Source organism: Castor canadensis, chromosome 13 (assembly GCF_047511655.1).
Source record: "Castor canadensis chromosome 13, mCasCan1.hap1v2, whole genome shotgun sequence".
Lineage (NCBI taxonomy): Eukaryota > Metazoa > Chordata > Mammalia > Rodentia > Castoridae > Castor > Castor canadensis.
This window is the reverse complement of record NC_133398.1, coordinates 115,146,557-115,162,315: the sequence shown is the minus strand read 5'-3', so window position 1 is coordinate 115,162,315 and position 15,759 is coordinate 115,146,557. Positions and strand designations below refer to the sequence as shown.

The 15,759-nt window shown below is 34.4% G+C and overlaps 1 pseudogene; it reads right to left on the bottom strand.

The window, feature by feature from the left end:
* Window positions 1–8,072: 8,072 nt before the first annotated feature.
* On the bottom strand, window positions 8,073–9,685 carry LOC109675848 (RNA-binding motif, single-stranded-interacting protein 1-like; annotated as a pseudogene).
* Between the last annotated feature and the right edge of the window lie 6,074 nt (window positions 9,686–15,759).

Genomic DNA, 15,759 nt, shown 5'->3' with positions numbered 1-15,759 from the left:
TCCTAGTCCCCTTCTCCTTTTGGCCTCTATTGCTTTAAAGTTTTTTCATTAATTCCTTTGCATTGAAAACATCAAATGCTATCATTTTTTAAGGGGGGTTATCTACCTATGCTCATACCTCCTTTGTGTGCACTTGCCTTATCATGTAAGTCCTATCACCTTGTAGTGTTTGCCCTTGATCTAAAGTCCACATATGAGGGAGAATATATGAGTTTTGGTCTTCTGGGCCTGGCTAACCTCACTCAGGATGATGTTCTCCAGCTCCATTCATTTGTTTGTGAATGATAAGATTTCATTCCTCTTAATGGCTGTGAAAATTCCATTTTATATAAATACACTCTCTTAATCCATTCATCAGTGGGGCATCTTAGCTGTTTCCATAACTTGGCTATTGTGAATAGTGCTACAATAAACATGAGTGTACATTTACCTCTGTAGTAATCTGTGTTCCATTCCTTTGGGTATATCCCCAAGAATGGTATTGCTGGATCAAATGGCAAGTCCAGGTTTATGTTTTTAAGAAGCCTCCAAATTTTTTCCAGAATGGTTGTACTAGTTTACATTTCCATCAGCAGTGTATAAGGGTTCCTTTTTCTCCACATTCTTACCAACACCTGTTGATGATGGTGTTACTAATGATGGCTATTCTAACAGGTTGAGGTGGAATCTTAGTGTAGTTTTGATTTGCATTTCCTTTATGGCTAGAAATGGTGAACATTTTTTCATGTGTTTTTTGGCAATTTGACTTTTTTCTTTTGAGAAAGTTCTGTTTAGTTCAGTTGACCATTTCTTTATTGGTTCATTAATTTTGTGAGAATTTAGTTTTTGAGTTCCCAGTAGGCTCTGTTTTTCAGTCCTTTTTCTGATGTGTAGTTGGCAAACATTTTCTCCCACCCTGTGGGTGGTCTCTTTAGTTTAGGGACCATTTTTTTGTTGTGCATAAGCTTTTTAGTTTTATAAGGTCCCATTTGTCTATGCTTTCTCTTAGTTGCTGGGCTGCTGGGATGACATTGAGGAAATCCTTGCCTATACTTGCCTATTACTTCCAAAGTATTTTGTACTCTTGCGTGTTTCAACTTTAGGGTTTGGGGTCTGATATTAAGGTCCTTTATCCATTTTGAATTAATATTAGTACAGGGTGATAAACTTAGATTGAATTTCAGCTTTTTACCATGTGCTAACCAGTTTTCCCAAAATTTTTATTGAAGAGGCTATCTTTTCTTCATCATATATTTTTAGCAAGTTTGTCAAAAATAAGTTGAGTATAGTTGTGTGGATTCATATCTGGGTCCTCTATTTTGTTCCACTGGTCTTCATGTCTGTTTTTGTGCTAGTACCATGCTTTTTCATTGCGATTGCTTTGTAATATAGTTTGAAGTTGGATATTGTGATACCTCAAGCATTGTTCTTTTTGCTGAGTATTGCCTTGGCTATTCATGGTCTCTTGTGTTTCCAAATGAATTTTAGGGTAGATTTTTCAGTCTCTTTGAGGAATATTATTGGGATTTTGATGGGAATTGCATTAAACATGTAGACTGCTTTGGTAGTATAGCCATTTTTACTATGTCAATTCTACCTATCCATGAACATGAGAGATATCTCCACCTTCTATAGTCTTCCTCAATGTCATTGTTCAGGGGTTTATAGTTTTCCTTGTAGAGGTCATTTACATCTTTTGTTAAATTTATTCCTAGGTACCTAATTATTTTGAAACTACTGTAAATGGAATTGTTTCCATATATTCTCTCTCATTTTGTTCATTATTATTGTATAGAAAGCTCATGATTTTGTAAGCTGATTTTGTATCCTTCCACCTTGCTATAGCTGTTGATGGTGTCTAGGAGTTTTTGGGTCTTTAAGGTATAGGATCATATCATCTGCAAATAGGAATATTTTGACATTTCTTTACCTGTTTCTATTCTTTTTATTTCTTCTTCTTGCCTTATTGCTCTGGCTAGGAATTCCAGTACTATGTTGAATAGGAGTGGGGATAGTGGTCATCATTGCCTCTTTCCTATTTTACAGGGAATCATTTCAGTTTTTTCCCATTAAGTATAATGTTGTCTATAGTTTTGTCATATATAGCTTTTATAATGTTGAGGTACATTCCTTCTAGTCTCACTTTTCTTAGACCTTTTATCATGAAATGGTGTTGGATCTTATAAAAGGCTTTTTCTGCATCTATTGAGATGTTCAAGTGTTTTATGTCTTTGCTTCTGTTAATGTGCTGTATTACATTTATTGATTTTCATATGTTGAACCACCCCTGCATTCCTGGGATGAACTCAACTTGGTCTTGGTGAATGTTCTTTTTGATATGTTGTTGAATTTGGCTTGCCATGGTTTCATTGAGTATTTTTGCATAAATGTTCATTAAGGAGATTGTCCTCCCGATCTCTTTTTTGGAGGTGTCTCTGCCTGTTTTTGTGATGTGTGTAATGCTGACTTCACAAAATGTATTAGATAGCTTTTCTACCCTTTCTATTTCATGGAAAGGTTTAAGGAGGGTTGGTATTAGTTCTTCCTTAAATGTCTGATAGAATTCAGCAGAGCATCCATCAGGTCCTGTACTTTTCTTTTTTGCAAGATTGTTCATTGCTGCTTCAATTTCATTTTGTGTTAATGATCTATTCAGGTGATTAATGTCCTCTTGGTTCAGTTTTGGATGATTGTCAAATCATTTCTTCAAGGTCAAATTATTAGAATATAGGTTCTTGTAGTAGTCTCTGATGATTTCCTGCACTTCCATGGAGACTCACACTTCTTAATACAACATGTACATAAAACAACACAACACAAAAGTAGCACAACCTACATAAGCTATACTGTTATTTCCGTAAGTAACACAAATGATTTAAACCTACAAAAATTCTTAAGTGTGAAATAATATTCTCCCGGGGAGGTGTGAAATCAACTCAACATGCAGAAAGTCTATCTAGAATCTTTCTAGAATGCCATGGCAATGGTCTGTTTTCTGACATTCTATGATAAGTACTTTTCTACCTCCTATGTGTTTTTGAAATATTCATTCCTTATCATTCTTATACCAATATGTTTTCGTTCCCTGTTTTCAATGCATTTCTAATTTTGAATACTTTATATCCCAGTCTTTGACTATTCTCTCATTTGTAACATTGACACTTTTCCAAACTTTTTATTCTGAAACATGACCCTTTCTGTATATTCTAAGAATATTAGAATTTGAATAACTTGGAGCCCTCAAATTGAAATCTCACAAGAAATTGAGTACATGTTCCAAACATGATATTAGGCATAGAATAAAACATGAGAATTTCATCCAAGTGCTATTAGAAGTGTAGAGACAAAACTGAAATAAAAATATTTTCAGATACTGTTATATATTACCTTGCATTTAAAGAGAATATAAAAATGTTATAAGGATGGAGGGAAAGTATGTTAAGAAGTGTGCATGAGAATGGAACATATTAGAATTTGAGCAACTTGGAGAAATTACAGATATCTCCTTGAAAACTGAGTTCATATTCTAATCTGAATCATGTTTTGTTTATGATTCTCCCATGCACACTTTGACTTCTATTATTTCTTTTTCCACATAATTCATTTCTTGTTTCTTAATGAAACTTTAAATCTGAATGTCATTTTTTCTATGAACTTGTCTTTCAATTGACATGTTATAACTCTGAATCTCTTTTATTTAGACAAAGCTAAAGTTGTAACTGGAAATATGTTGCCTTCTTGGTTCAATTTTTTATTTTCAGGTTAGGACCTCTCTCAAAAATCTCATTTTTCAATTCATATTCATGTATACTACAATGTTTAAGAGTTAGCTGAGGCCTGTCTCATGACTCAGCCTTTCCAAATATTGCTCTTTATAGAGTTTTTGGATGTTTCTCTGATTCCAAATTCAATCTTGACTATTGAATGTTTATTAACTATTACCTTTGTGTTTGTTTCAATTTTATGATTATTGTGATATGCACTGCCATGATTACTTAATTCATAAATTCTGCTATTTTTCCCTTAATACTTTAATTTCATTGATAATTTCCCCTCAGTTTCTCATTAATACTTTTCTTTCTATTCTCTTTTGAAAGTATTTTTATTTCTTTAAGTATAATATATTTTGGATTATAATATTTGTATAGTATTTTTTTTCTTGTGTATGTACCCAAACTGAAGTTCTTTAATATCACAGTCAGGTCCATGTTAGCACTAAGAACAGGTGGTTATATTAATTTGATTTTTTACTGTGAGCTGAGTTATCTTCCTTAAAATTATATGTTTTGCTGAAAGATTTCCTCTACACACTGTTTAAGAGACAAATTAGACTTTTATGACTATTCCCCACCTTTTTAAGGTAATACATATTTTCCTACTCTCTTTTTTGTAGGATTTTAATTTTTCCTTGATTTTGAAGGGTGCAATATATTATATCTATTTATTTGCATCATTCATTTTTGCTTATTGTGTTATATGATTTGGTTTCATTTCTTTCTATGCAATTTCTTCTGCTTTTCATTCAATACAATCTTAATGGTTTATTTTTCAGTACACTTTCATGTATCCTGGTTAATTTTTCATTGCTTTCTTCAAGTCTTTTCTTTATCATATGTTTTATACTAAACTTTGAATTGACTTTTGGTTAATTTTAACTTTAACTTGATATCCATCATGTATATAAATCTTTCCATGTATGCATGCTTTTAGTAGTTCATTAGAACATGTGAAGGTGTTCCATTAGCAGTCTCATATATATATTTGTCACTTCTTAAGTTGCTCCTCTGAATTATATATTTCTAAACCTTCTCAAGGTATTTTTTTTCCTAATGTCTAAATGTTGTTTGTATTTGTGGGTTTGTCATGTTTTATAAATTTGTATCAGTCTCTTAATCTTTATATTCATGACTAGGCCCATTTTGGCACTAGAACCATGCCCATCTTGATTGTTTTTCATTGTTAGATCACCAACTCTCAGGATTCTGTCCTCAAGGTAAGCTTCATGTAGGCTCAGTTGTATCTAGCTTATGTTAGTCTTATTATTCAATCTTTGTAACCACATTAACATTTTTTGGATTGGTAAAGAAAACTTACTTTTCCTTCCCTATCAAAAGTTTCAGCAGAATGTAAAACAGGGATTGTTTTGAGAGAGGGAAGAAGTTGGGAACAGATTTGAGAATGGATAAGTTGTTGGTGGGTAATGAAAATATTATATTTGTATAAGATATAAATTGTTTTAAAATTTTTGAAAGATGTTGGATAAAAAATTAATAGAATGCACGAATTTGACCAAAATATATTATATGTATATATTGAAATATCACAATGACTTCACATCCACTTAGTGTATTTATTATGTGCTATTAAAAGAGAAACAAAGTAGATCATAAGCAAAGGGCAAAGCAAATATGAAATAATATATAACAATAATCTTATTAATAGAATGTAAAAAATAATATTCAGAAAATCCATATATTTTTTAAATCAATATAATGAGACTTTAGCCTGACTGACAGATTGGAATGCATAAATTATGAATATCAACTTTAATAGAATATACATTAAATGAACACCTTAGTCAAAGGAATGATAACAAAGGAATATTTTTAAGGTAGTTGTTACTTAAATATTGCTCAACATACTTTGGGTTGTGACTTGGAAGCTAATCATTCACTAAAGAAATTTAGAAAAATAATATAAAAGATTAAACAAGTTGATTGGCATCGAAATGATCCAGGAAATGATATTATGAATATTATTGCCCCAATTTAGTAGATATCAAAACATTTTGATATGATGTTTAACAAAATTGTAGAACAATAGATTAGCACACATAATACCATGGCTTAAATCCAATCACCACCATAAGGAATTGTATTGTATGTATGTGAAACCAAGTAGAAGTATTATGGTTTCATGCATAATTGAAAAATAACTGTTAAATAATTAGCATGAAAAAAGAATATGTGAGAGGAGTGAAAGAATCTACTCCAAGTGTTTACTTTCCCATAGTAAACATCATGTTCACAAGTATTTAATATTCTCTAAACATTAAAAGACTAGAAAGAAGTGCATTATCCAAAAAAGCTACATAGTACAGACAGGTAATTCTGTTTACGTTTTTGTAAAAAGACAAAGTGAGAGTCACTGCAGCTGAAATAATCAAGATTACTTTCATGTAGAAATAAGTTTTGAGAACTGTTAGAAAAAGATTTCTTAGAAGTTTGATTTGTTCTTCTATCTTATATATCTCTTAATCCAGGGATAAATTTCTGAAAGCACAAGTTTACAAAACATTTGAGAGGACAATTTAATGGGATAATTTATTGACAATTTAATAATTTTCTTCCATATGAATTAAAAATCTGAAAAGAAATATGACATTATTCCCTTCTCTGAAATTTATAATGACTCTGCATTTATTTACATATTTTTTCCTTTAGCATTTTCTCAGCAAACATTTTTTAACATTCTTTTGTTGTGCTAGGTGGGGCACATTGTGTCATTTACACAGGTTCTTAAAGTATGTCAAATATATCACACCTAAATTCATCCCCTCTACCTTTCTCCTTTCTCCTCCCTACCCACATTCTTGGAATAGGTTTGATAGGAAACATTTTTGTATTTTATCTAAAGTTTACACAAGTTGAAAGGAACATTACAGCCATATTGGTCAGACTCTGCTATTGAAAAAACTACAAGTTGAAGGTTAATGGCCCCATACCTCAGCCCTATTCATAGCAGTTCTTGCTGGCTACTCAAAATCATAGGCAGAACAGTACTAAAAATGCCTAATAGACCATCTGAAAATATATTCCACTGCCTCCTGTGACCCCAGCCCTGATGAAAGTCAATCATCTTGTACAGGAATGCAACTCCCTTCCTCACCTCCTGTTGTGGATCTTGGCTTTTGTATGTCTTCAGATAATTGTTGCAACTGAGCTACTAAAAATAGGAAAAGAAAACCCACTATTGGGACATATGCTGATAATAAACAGGATTAATCTTTGTACACTATGGAAAGGAAAGATTTCAATATGTTCAATTTGTCAACATGTTCATAGTTTGTGTATGCAAAGGACAGTGTTGATGGTCTGTGTGGCTGACATGATGGACATTCATCAGAGCAGAAAGCCAGATGAATATCTCTTACTCCCATTCTTGCCAACATTGCTGCTCTGTTTGTCCATCGATTGTGTCAAAATTTTTAGACTATTTACAAAAGACTTCATGACATCCTGACATCCCCTAGCCAGAGTTTTCTGTCTTTTCAGTCCCTTTGCAGGTCTCCCATATTAGATAATCTCTCTCAGGCAGGGACACACAACCGCACCTTTGAAATTTTCCATATCACTTATCTGAGAGCCCAATCTTTTAGTTGCTCTTTATTTTAGGCCCCAGACTAAAAAGCTAAATGTATCCCACTGAATTAATGTCTATGTTTCTTTTTGTTGACTTATGTCTTTTTCTGCATACAGTGAATTATCTCATAAGAACTAAAGTAGAAATAACTGTGTATTTATGAGTCAGGAATTTCATAATTTCAAAACAGATTTTCTTTAAACTTGAACACTTGTAGTGATGATGTAAAATTGTGGCCCTGCTTGGATGCAAATCTTCCTTAATGCCTTTTTGTTTATCTGTATGTATCCATACATCAATTAAAATTACAAAACCTAAATGATGCAAAGTTATGAAAAGGACACATTCTCCCTAACTGCAAACTGATCTATCAAAAATAAAGAGCACAGAAGATAAGATGCTGAGACTAAGTGTAGCTACTTGTAACTGGCTTTTCAGTCATTTATGAAGTTACCAGTAAAAGTGCAGACTCTTATTTTTCAAATTTATTTGAGAGAGAGAGAGAGAGAGAGCTAGCAGCCAATCATTTTGAACATAAAATGAACACCAATGTAAAAATCTCGTCATGCACTTGGATAAGTCTATGTGGTCTATGTGCATACCCAGAAAATTGAAATTTTCTTTTTTTTCTATTTTTTCATTATAACATTTGATAAAAATATTTTGGTGTTTTTGTTTATTTGTTTTTTTAATAAAATAAACCTGTTCAAGGGAAGAGCTACTAGATGAATTTAAAGGTTTTATGAACCTTATAGAACTTACAGCAAAAATAGTTTTAGTTGACTTTATTACAAATAACGTTTTCAAGAGAGTGTGCAAAACTGTCAATAATTTCCTAAAACACCATCCATGATTGCTCAGCCTTCACACCCTTCTCCATTTAAAAACACCCTTCTGTACACCTCACAGTTACTTATTAGATTGAAAGGTATATGGATAATGGTCATTAGATGTCTTTACAACCCCCGGCTGCTGACCACTTGCTTCCTCAACAGGAACTGCTGTTGTTTGCATGTGTGTACTGTGGCAAGTAGGCATCCTGCGTCACTGATGTTGTAGTCATGTATGTTCCCCTGCTGCCCAGTGAAAGATGAATCATCTGCTGAGCCAGGGGGCTAATATAGATGTTTGTTGTAGTGATTTGGTGTGTTCCACTGAAGGAATTAATAGGGAACCAGGGTGCTGTAGGATATACAGCTCATGCTGCATCCAAGAAGGACTTTGCACATGGTAGGCAGATGCAGAAGATGCAATATGGAATGTAAGAGAAGTTTGAGTGATCATTTGATTTTTAGCAATTCTTTATGATAAGGATAAAATCTGTTCTGTACAGCAGAATGGATCATAAATGTCAATTCAGGCTCTCCTCTATACTAAGTCTTCAATTAGGGGCATATGTGCTTGGATCCTGTCTGTTCTGTCCTCCATCTGCAAACTTGTACAATAAAGGTTCTGTAGGAGGAGAAACTCCTGCTGGGTCTTAGCCAATTTTCCACTAAAATGACCAATTACAGCTACCAATTTTTCAGTTGATTCCACCCTGGCAAAGCCAACACCATGATTGTGCCACTGTAATCACGCAGTATCTTTGCAGAAATAACTTGTCTGAAGGCTTTAAGCATAGTTTCACGTTCTTGCTCATCCATGAATGGTGCCAACTTAGAAATATATAGGTTGGTAGGATCTTGTTATGGTTGGTTGCCATTTAAGATTGAACTCCACTGGCCTTCAGGTCTGACACAGCTTTCTAAGTTTCTGCAGGATAACGTTTACATTTTTTTGTTGTCTTATCCAAAATTGCCTTTGTGGGGACAATTTTGCCATATGGTTGACAGAGCTTCACCAGATGCTGGTCTGTATACCTCGGATGTAGAGGATTGTTTTGCTTAGTTGATCCCATCCTGAATTGCTACTGTTGCTATTTTGTTACTCCTGGTGGAGCTGGGACTAGGACAGGCTGTATGGTGCGGTGGGACCAGAGACTGCTACTTGAGGTATGGTGTCCTGCACTTGCAGCTGGGGAAGATCATCTCAGCAGGTGCAGTAGGCAGGCAAGGGCTGTTACACTTTGGGAACTCCCTCTTCTTTCAGGGGCTGCGAACTTGGGGTGGGCTGGGCCTAAAAGTGTGTTGCGCTACCCTGGAGTGATTCAGTGGCCGCCTGATGTGTGGAACAGATGGAGTTTAGAGCTGAATAGGCACTGCTGACTCTCCTGGCTGCAGCCCAGGAGCAGAGCCGCAGTATCCCCACCTCTCACGGTCTCCACTTTCTTTCTTTTTCTTCTATTTTTCATTACCATAGATGCCTTCAGTGCTCTAATATCTGCTATGTCACACAGCACCATTGCCAAAGCCCCAGACACTGCAGACTGGATTTACTCCTACACATTTTCTTTCTTTGAGCTAATTTGGCTTTGCAAGGCTAGCAGATTCTCTGTCAGCAAATGAATGTGTGGAGGAGTTTTATGAGAAAGGTCAGGACTGTTTCTTCTTGATAGTCTCCTTTGACGTAAAAACTTTCTACATTAGGGACAGCTGGAAGAGACTCAAGTGGTAGAATGCCTGCCTAGCAAACATGAGGTTTTGAGTTCAAACTCCAGTACCACCAAAAAACAAAAAAAGGCTTTCTACTTTGATGAAATCCATTTTCTTTATATTCTTTGTTTCTTGCACTTTTGGGGTCATATCAAAAATTTCATTGCCCTTACTGATATCTTGATATTTCTCCCATGTATTCTAGTAGTTTCGTAGTATCAACTTGTACATCAGCTCTTTAATGTATTTTGAGTTGATTTCTGAACACGGTGAGAAACAGATGTCATATTTCAGTCTTCTGACTGTGGACATCGAGTTTTCCAGCACTGTTTATTGAAGAGGCTGTCTTTGCACCAATGTGTTCTTGTAGTGCCTTTGTTGAAACTCATTTGGATGTAGATGGGTGTTTATTTCTCAGAGCTCTGTTTTGTTCCACAGGTCTCTGTCTGTTTTTCTGCCAGCACTGTGCTTTATTTTTGTTGTTATGGCTCTGATATATGTCTTGAAATCAGTCAGTGTGATGCCACTAAGTTTGTTATTTTCTTTATGTTTGCTTTGATTATTTGGGGTCTTTTGTGCTTCTACATCAATTGCAGAATTATTTTTTCTAGGTTTGTAAACTATATCATGGTATTTACATGGAGGCTGTGTTGAATCTATAATTTGCTTCACGTAGCATGTACGCTTTCATAATATTAATTCTTCCAATACATGAACCTAAGTGGTCTTACCAATATATTTGTGTCTTCCTCAATTTCTTTCATCAGTGTTTTGTCATTTTCACTGTACAAATTTGGGAATTTCTTGGATAAATTTATCACTATGGATTTTTGTAGCTTTTGTGAATTAAATAGCTTGCATGATTTCTTTTGTAGTCACTCATAATTTTACAAAAATTGTACATTTTTTGTGTTGGTTTTGTAGCCTGAAACCTAGCTGAATTCATTTGTAAGTTAATATAGATGTTGGGTGGAGTCTGTAGGCTTTTGCCTATAAAGTATTATATCATTTGTAAACAGGGAAATTTTGATTTACTCCCTAATTATTTGAATATGCTTTAGTGCTATATCTTGCCTAATAGCTTTGGCTAAATCTTTCAGTACTATATGGAATAAGAGTGATGAGAGTGGACAATCCTGCCTTGTTCCAGATCTTAGAGGAAATGTCTTCATTTTCCCTCATTTGGAATAATATGTGCTGTGGGTATTTTACATATAGCCTTCCTTATCTTTATGTTTTAAACTTCTTAGCTAATTTCTCTTTCAGGGTTTCATGATAAAGGAATGTTGAATTTTACCAATTGCTTCTCCTGAATACATTGAGATGATCACATCAAAAAATAGTCCTCATTCTGTTGTTATATTATATTTACTGATTTGTATATGTTGAATCATGCATTCACACTGGGATAAATCCTACTTGACCATGGTGGGTGATCTTCGTGATGTGTCATTTGATTTGATTTGCTAATCTTTCATTGAAAATTTTTACATCCATGTTTATCAAGAATATTGAATCATAGTTTTCTTATTTTTGTGTTTCTTATGTCCTTATCTGCTTTTGGTATGAGGATAATAATGGCCTCCAATAGTTAATTTGGAAATGTTCATTCATTTCAATTTTTTGAACAACTTGAGAAGAATTGGCATAAGTCCTTCTATACAAGTTTGATAGAGATCAACAGTGAAGGCATTTAGTCCTGGAGAGAAGTGTTTTGTTTGCAATTTTTTATGTTCTCAGATTTTCAGTTTCCTTGCTGAATATATCATCTCCATTGCTCACTTCTCTTCCAGGACCAGGATTGATGTTCTTACTTTATTCATCTGTTTGTTTGAATACTCTTCAAGATCAGTGATCGTTTTTAACCTAGATTTTGAATTAATTGGCATTTCAACCATTTCAGTATATTTTGGATTTGGTTATTATGGAGTTACAGGCATTTTTAAAGAATCAAATTGCCCTGCTTTTCCATAAATTATTGTATTTCTACATTGTGAGTTGCACATCTGGGGTTTTCTCAGTGAGCAGCCTTCTGTTGAGGTTATAATCTTAGAGTTATGATTCCTATTACTATTCATAGAATAGTAATCAATCAGCAGCTAAAAAAACAATCTGAAAATAAACCAATATTAAAATGAAGTAAAAAAACATAGTTGTAAATATCAGCAACACCTGCCCTAAAAGGGGGAAAGAAAGAAATTTTGACACTTTTGGGATTAAGTAGGAGATAAAAAGTTATTAAAGATAAAGGTATTAATAATTGATGAAATAGTGGTGGGAAAAGGAAAAAGAGAAGAAGCAGGATAACAATAGAAGACCAGTATATGGGAAGAAGTTATAGGAAATAATAGTGAGGAAAAGCATAAGAAAATAAGTACAGAGATGGATAAAGCAGACAAAATTGAAAGAAAGTAACAAACAGGTCAACATTTCTTCCTTGCTAAGGAGAGCAATGGACTTTTCTCCTCAGGCTTTTCACTTGGAATGAGGGGCAGGGGACAGCTGTTTTAGTCTCTGAATTTCAAAAAGCTAAGATCAGAAGGGCTGTTGGGAGACTGCGCTCTGATCTAGCTTTCTCTGAGCTGAAATCCCATCTGTGTTTTGCCACATGCAGGCTCACTGATGTGAAGAATGCAGGACACAACTCCACACTGCTCCTAAAGTCCCCAGGCTGTATTGCTCCCCCTTGAGGTGCAGTATGGGTTCAGCATGGGAAACTCCTGAAATGTCTCTTTGATTTTCTGAGAGTGCACAAACTGTCAAGCCAAGCAGAATGCACTGATGGGCAAGGCACAGGGCTCTGGCTGATTCTGTACCCCTTGGCCTCACATTTCTCTGTCATAGCACTAACCCCTCTCATTTCACTAAGGTCTGCTCTCTCCCCTCTCACTAGCTCCCCCAATGACTAACACTTGATGTGCACTCTGTAGTGCAGCTCACAATTCCTACCTAAGAAGAACTGAATCTGTGAATGTGAGTCTGTACTTCAGCTAGTTTCCTGGGTCCACACTGATTCTATGGGCCATTGTTCACTTAGCTGCTGAAGAGTGGACCCATTTGGAGTTTGGATATCAAAACATGAAGGGTGTTCTGGTCTCCTTGGCTAGGAGTAAAACTGGAATTTTTGACTCAGGCCCAAACTCCTGGCATTCCACATGCCATGTCTGGCCACTCACCTCTATGTGTCAAATAAAGAGCTGTGGCAAAGGACAGAGAAAGCAGGCTTATTAAAATGTTAAAGGAAATGCCAGGGGCAGAGGCAAAATCAACACTTCAGACTGTCTTTGGTCGTGTCTGGTATAAAGACATGAGCTTTAGCTTTAAATATACAAAGAATCAGGGCAGGGATCAAAAGTATACATAATTAAAGTGTACTTGTCACAGGTGTGTTACAGGAGTCAAGTGGGGCCTGGTTGATCATTATTACCATCCCTGTTCTTTGAGGGTTCTGGAGAAGTTATTATCAGTGTCTTCCCTTGAAGTGGTGGGAGTGAGGATTAAGGGAATGGTACAGGGGGTGATTTCAATTGTGATATTTTGATACATTGCAAGAACCTTTGTAAATGCCACAATATGCCTCCCAACCCAGCAAAGCAATGAAATAATATTTTAAAAAGGTACCTGAGTCTCATTGAAAAAAAAACTTTCATAATTTCCTTGATTATAAAACATATTTAGTCTTAAATATTCCACATTACTGGAAAAGGGCTTTGTACATGTTAAATCAGCAGCTGAATCTTAGCTAAACAACAATTTATTTTGATGAGTACATAAAATAGCATGCTTCATAATGTTAATTGGTAATCCCAACTGCTTTAGAAATCTACGATATCCAATTATCTTACAGTTAAGAAATACAAGGCAATGAAAGAAAGCCTGGGCCATAAAACACATCTATGAATGCAATTTTGATGGTAACAGGTAGACAATCTAATCACCTAGTGAAAAAATATAAAATGTTACCATTTGTTGTTGGGAAAAGGTTCTGAATATTTATGAATATTTAGTATTTTGTATTTCGGAATAATGCATGCAATATACTTTTAAACATGTAATCTGATGTTTTGTTTTTTTCATTCTCTAACCTACACCCAATATTTTAGTTTTAACTTTGAGCTTGGAAATCCTATGCATCAGAAAAATGTAGCTAATCTGATATTGAAATTTGTGTTAATTGTTAGATAAAAGAAACATAAAATGAAAACTCAGCATAATAATGGAAATTTTTTCAGCTAAATTCCTGAGATGGGCTTTGGTATTGGCAGACAAAAATGATGGGGTCCATACCTAAGTTTTGAATGTACTTTTTCAAATTGTATTTAGTTATACAATTACATGACATAAGTTCAGCATATATTTGAACTTCCTAATTTATTTACAGTTACTGAAGAATGTTAATATTGTTTTCAAAGTCAATTATCTGGAACTTTACTGTTCCCTGATATGTTCAGATTTAAACATTTCTGTCTATTAGTCAATAATCAGAAAGTTATTGTAGCATCCTAAGCCTCAGAGCCCATTTTCAGAACAGAAAGTACTTTTGAGGATGAAGTGTGAAAATGTTGATCACAACTACAATATAATAGAACTTTTGCTATTTGTATGATAAATACATTGACATTTTTAAAGTTTAATTTATAATTTCATAAATGTTAAAGGGAATACTCAAATCATATATAAGGGTTTATACTTAATTTTTAAAAAGTGTATCTACTATAAGAGCCCTAACAACTGTATTCTAATTATAAACAAAAATGTTTAATTATCTTTAATTTAATTAAATAAAATGCAATTTTCAAATTTTCATGGTCAATTTCTTCAATATGTTTTATTTTTTTCTGGCTTGACAATATAAGTTGTTGAATGTTTTATGGAGGAAATATATATATATATATATACATATATATATATATATATATATATATACACACACACACACATACATATATGTATCTACTGTTTCTAACTTGTCTCTCCTGACCCTTTACAATGCCTCCTACAGTTCTGTTGTTCAGTGGCTCCTGGGTTCCTGCTTCCCTGATGACACAGAGGTTCTGGGAAGACACTTTCCAGGAACACTGCATCCTCACCCATTCCCAGCATGCTGCTAATGTGCTAACCCTGCATCTTATTTCTGTTATTTTGTTTAAAAAACATTTATTGTGCAATTACTAAGCATCTGACACCATTTGCATTTGAGGTAATGGTTTTATGCTCAATGAACAAACTGAGAAACAAACTGAGAACTGTTCCACAAAAGGGATGTGAAATGTTATCATTATAGCCTTTCTGGGCTCGGCAAGGCCACTTGTGCCCTTGCTTGAGTCACCAGCCCAGGGAGATCTCCCAGACTACCTTTCTTCCAAAAAGATTGATTTTCTCTCAACCTCCCAGTTCTGTTATCCATCGTCTTTCTTATGTGTCATTCTTCCTTTACAGAAATAACTTTCAAAAGTGCAGTGTACATATGCAACCTGGATTCCTCCAATTCCAGTCTCTGTTAATCCCAGTCCATTAGATCTGTCAGCCACATCCTGTACCTCAGCTGGTTTTTTGCAGTCGTCAAATATCCTCACATTGGTACACACAGTGGCCAAGATTTTGATCCTAAATTTATTGATATGTCAGCAGCATTTGCTAAGTTGCTCATTCTTTGTATTTTGTTAAATAAAATAAAAACTTTTATTTGTGTTCTATATTATTTTATTCTTCTATTTTCCTATATCATTGCAAGAGTTTTAACCATATCTCTGGTTTGTTTCAGCTAATGTCCTCTACCTATTGAAATTGAAGTCCTGTAATGTAAATCATTTTGATCTGTTCTCTATCTATCATCACTCTCTGAGTAAGCCCATCAAAACTGTTTGAAAGACTATCTAAACTC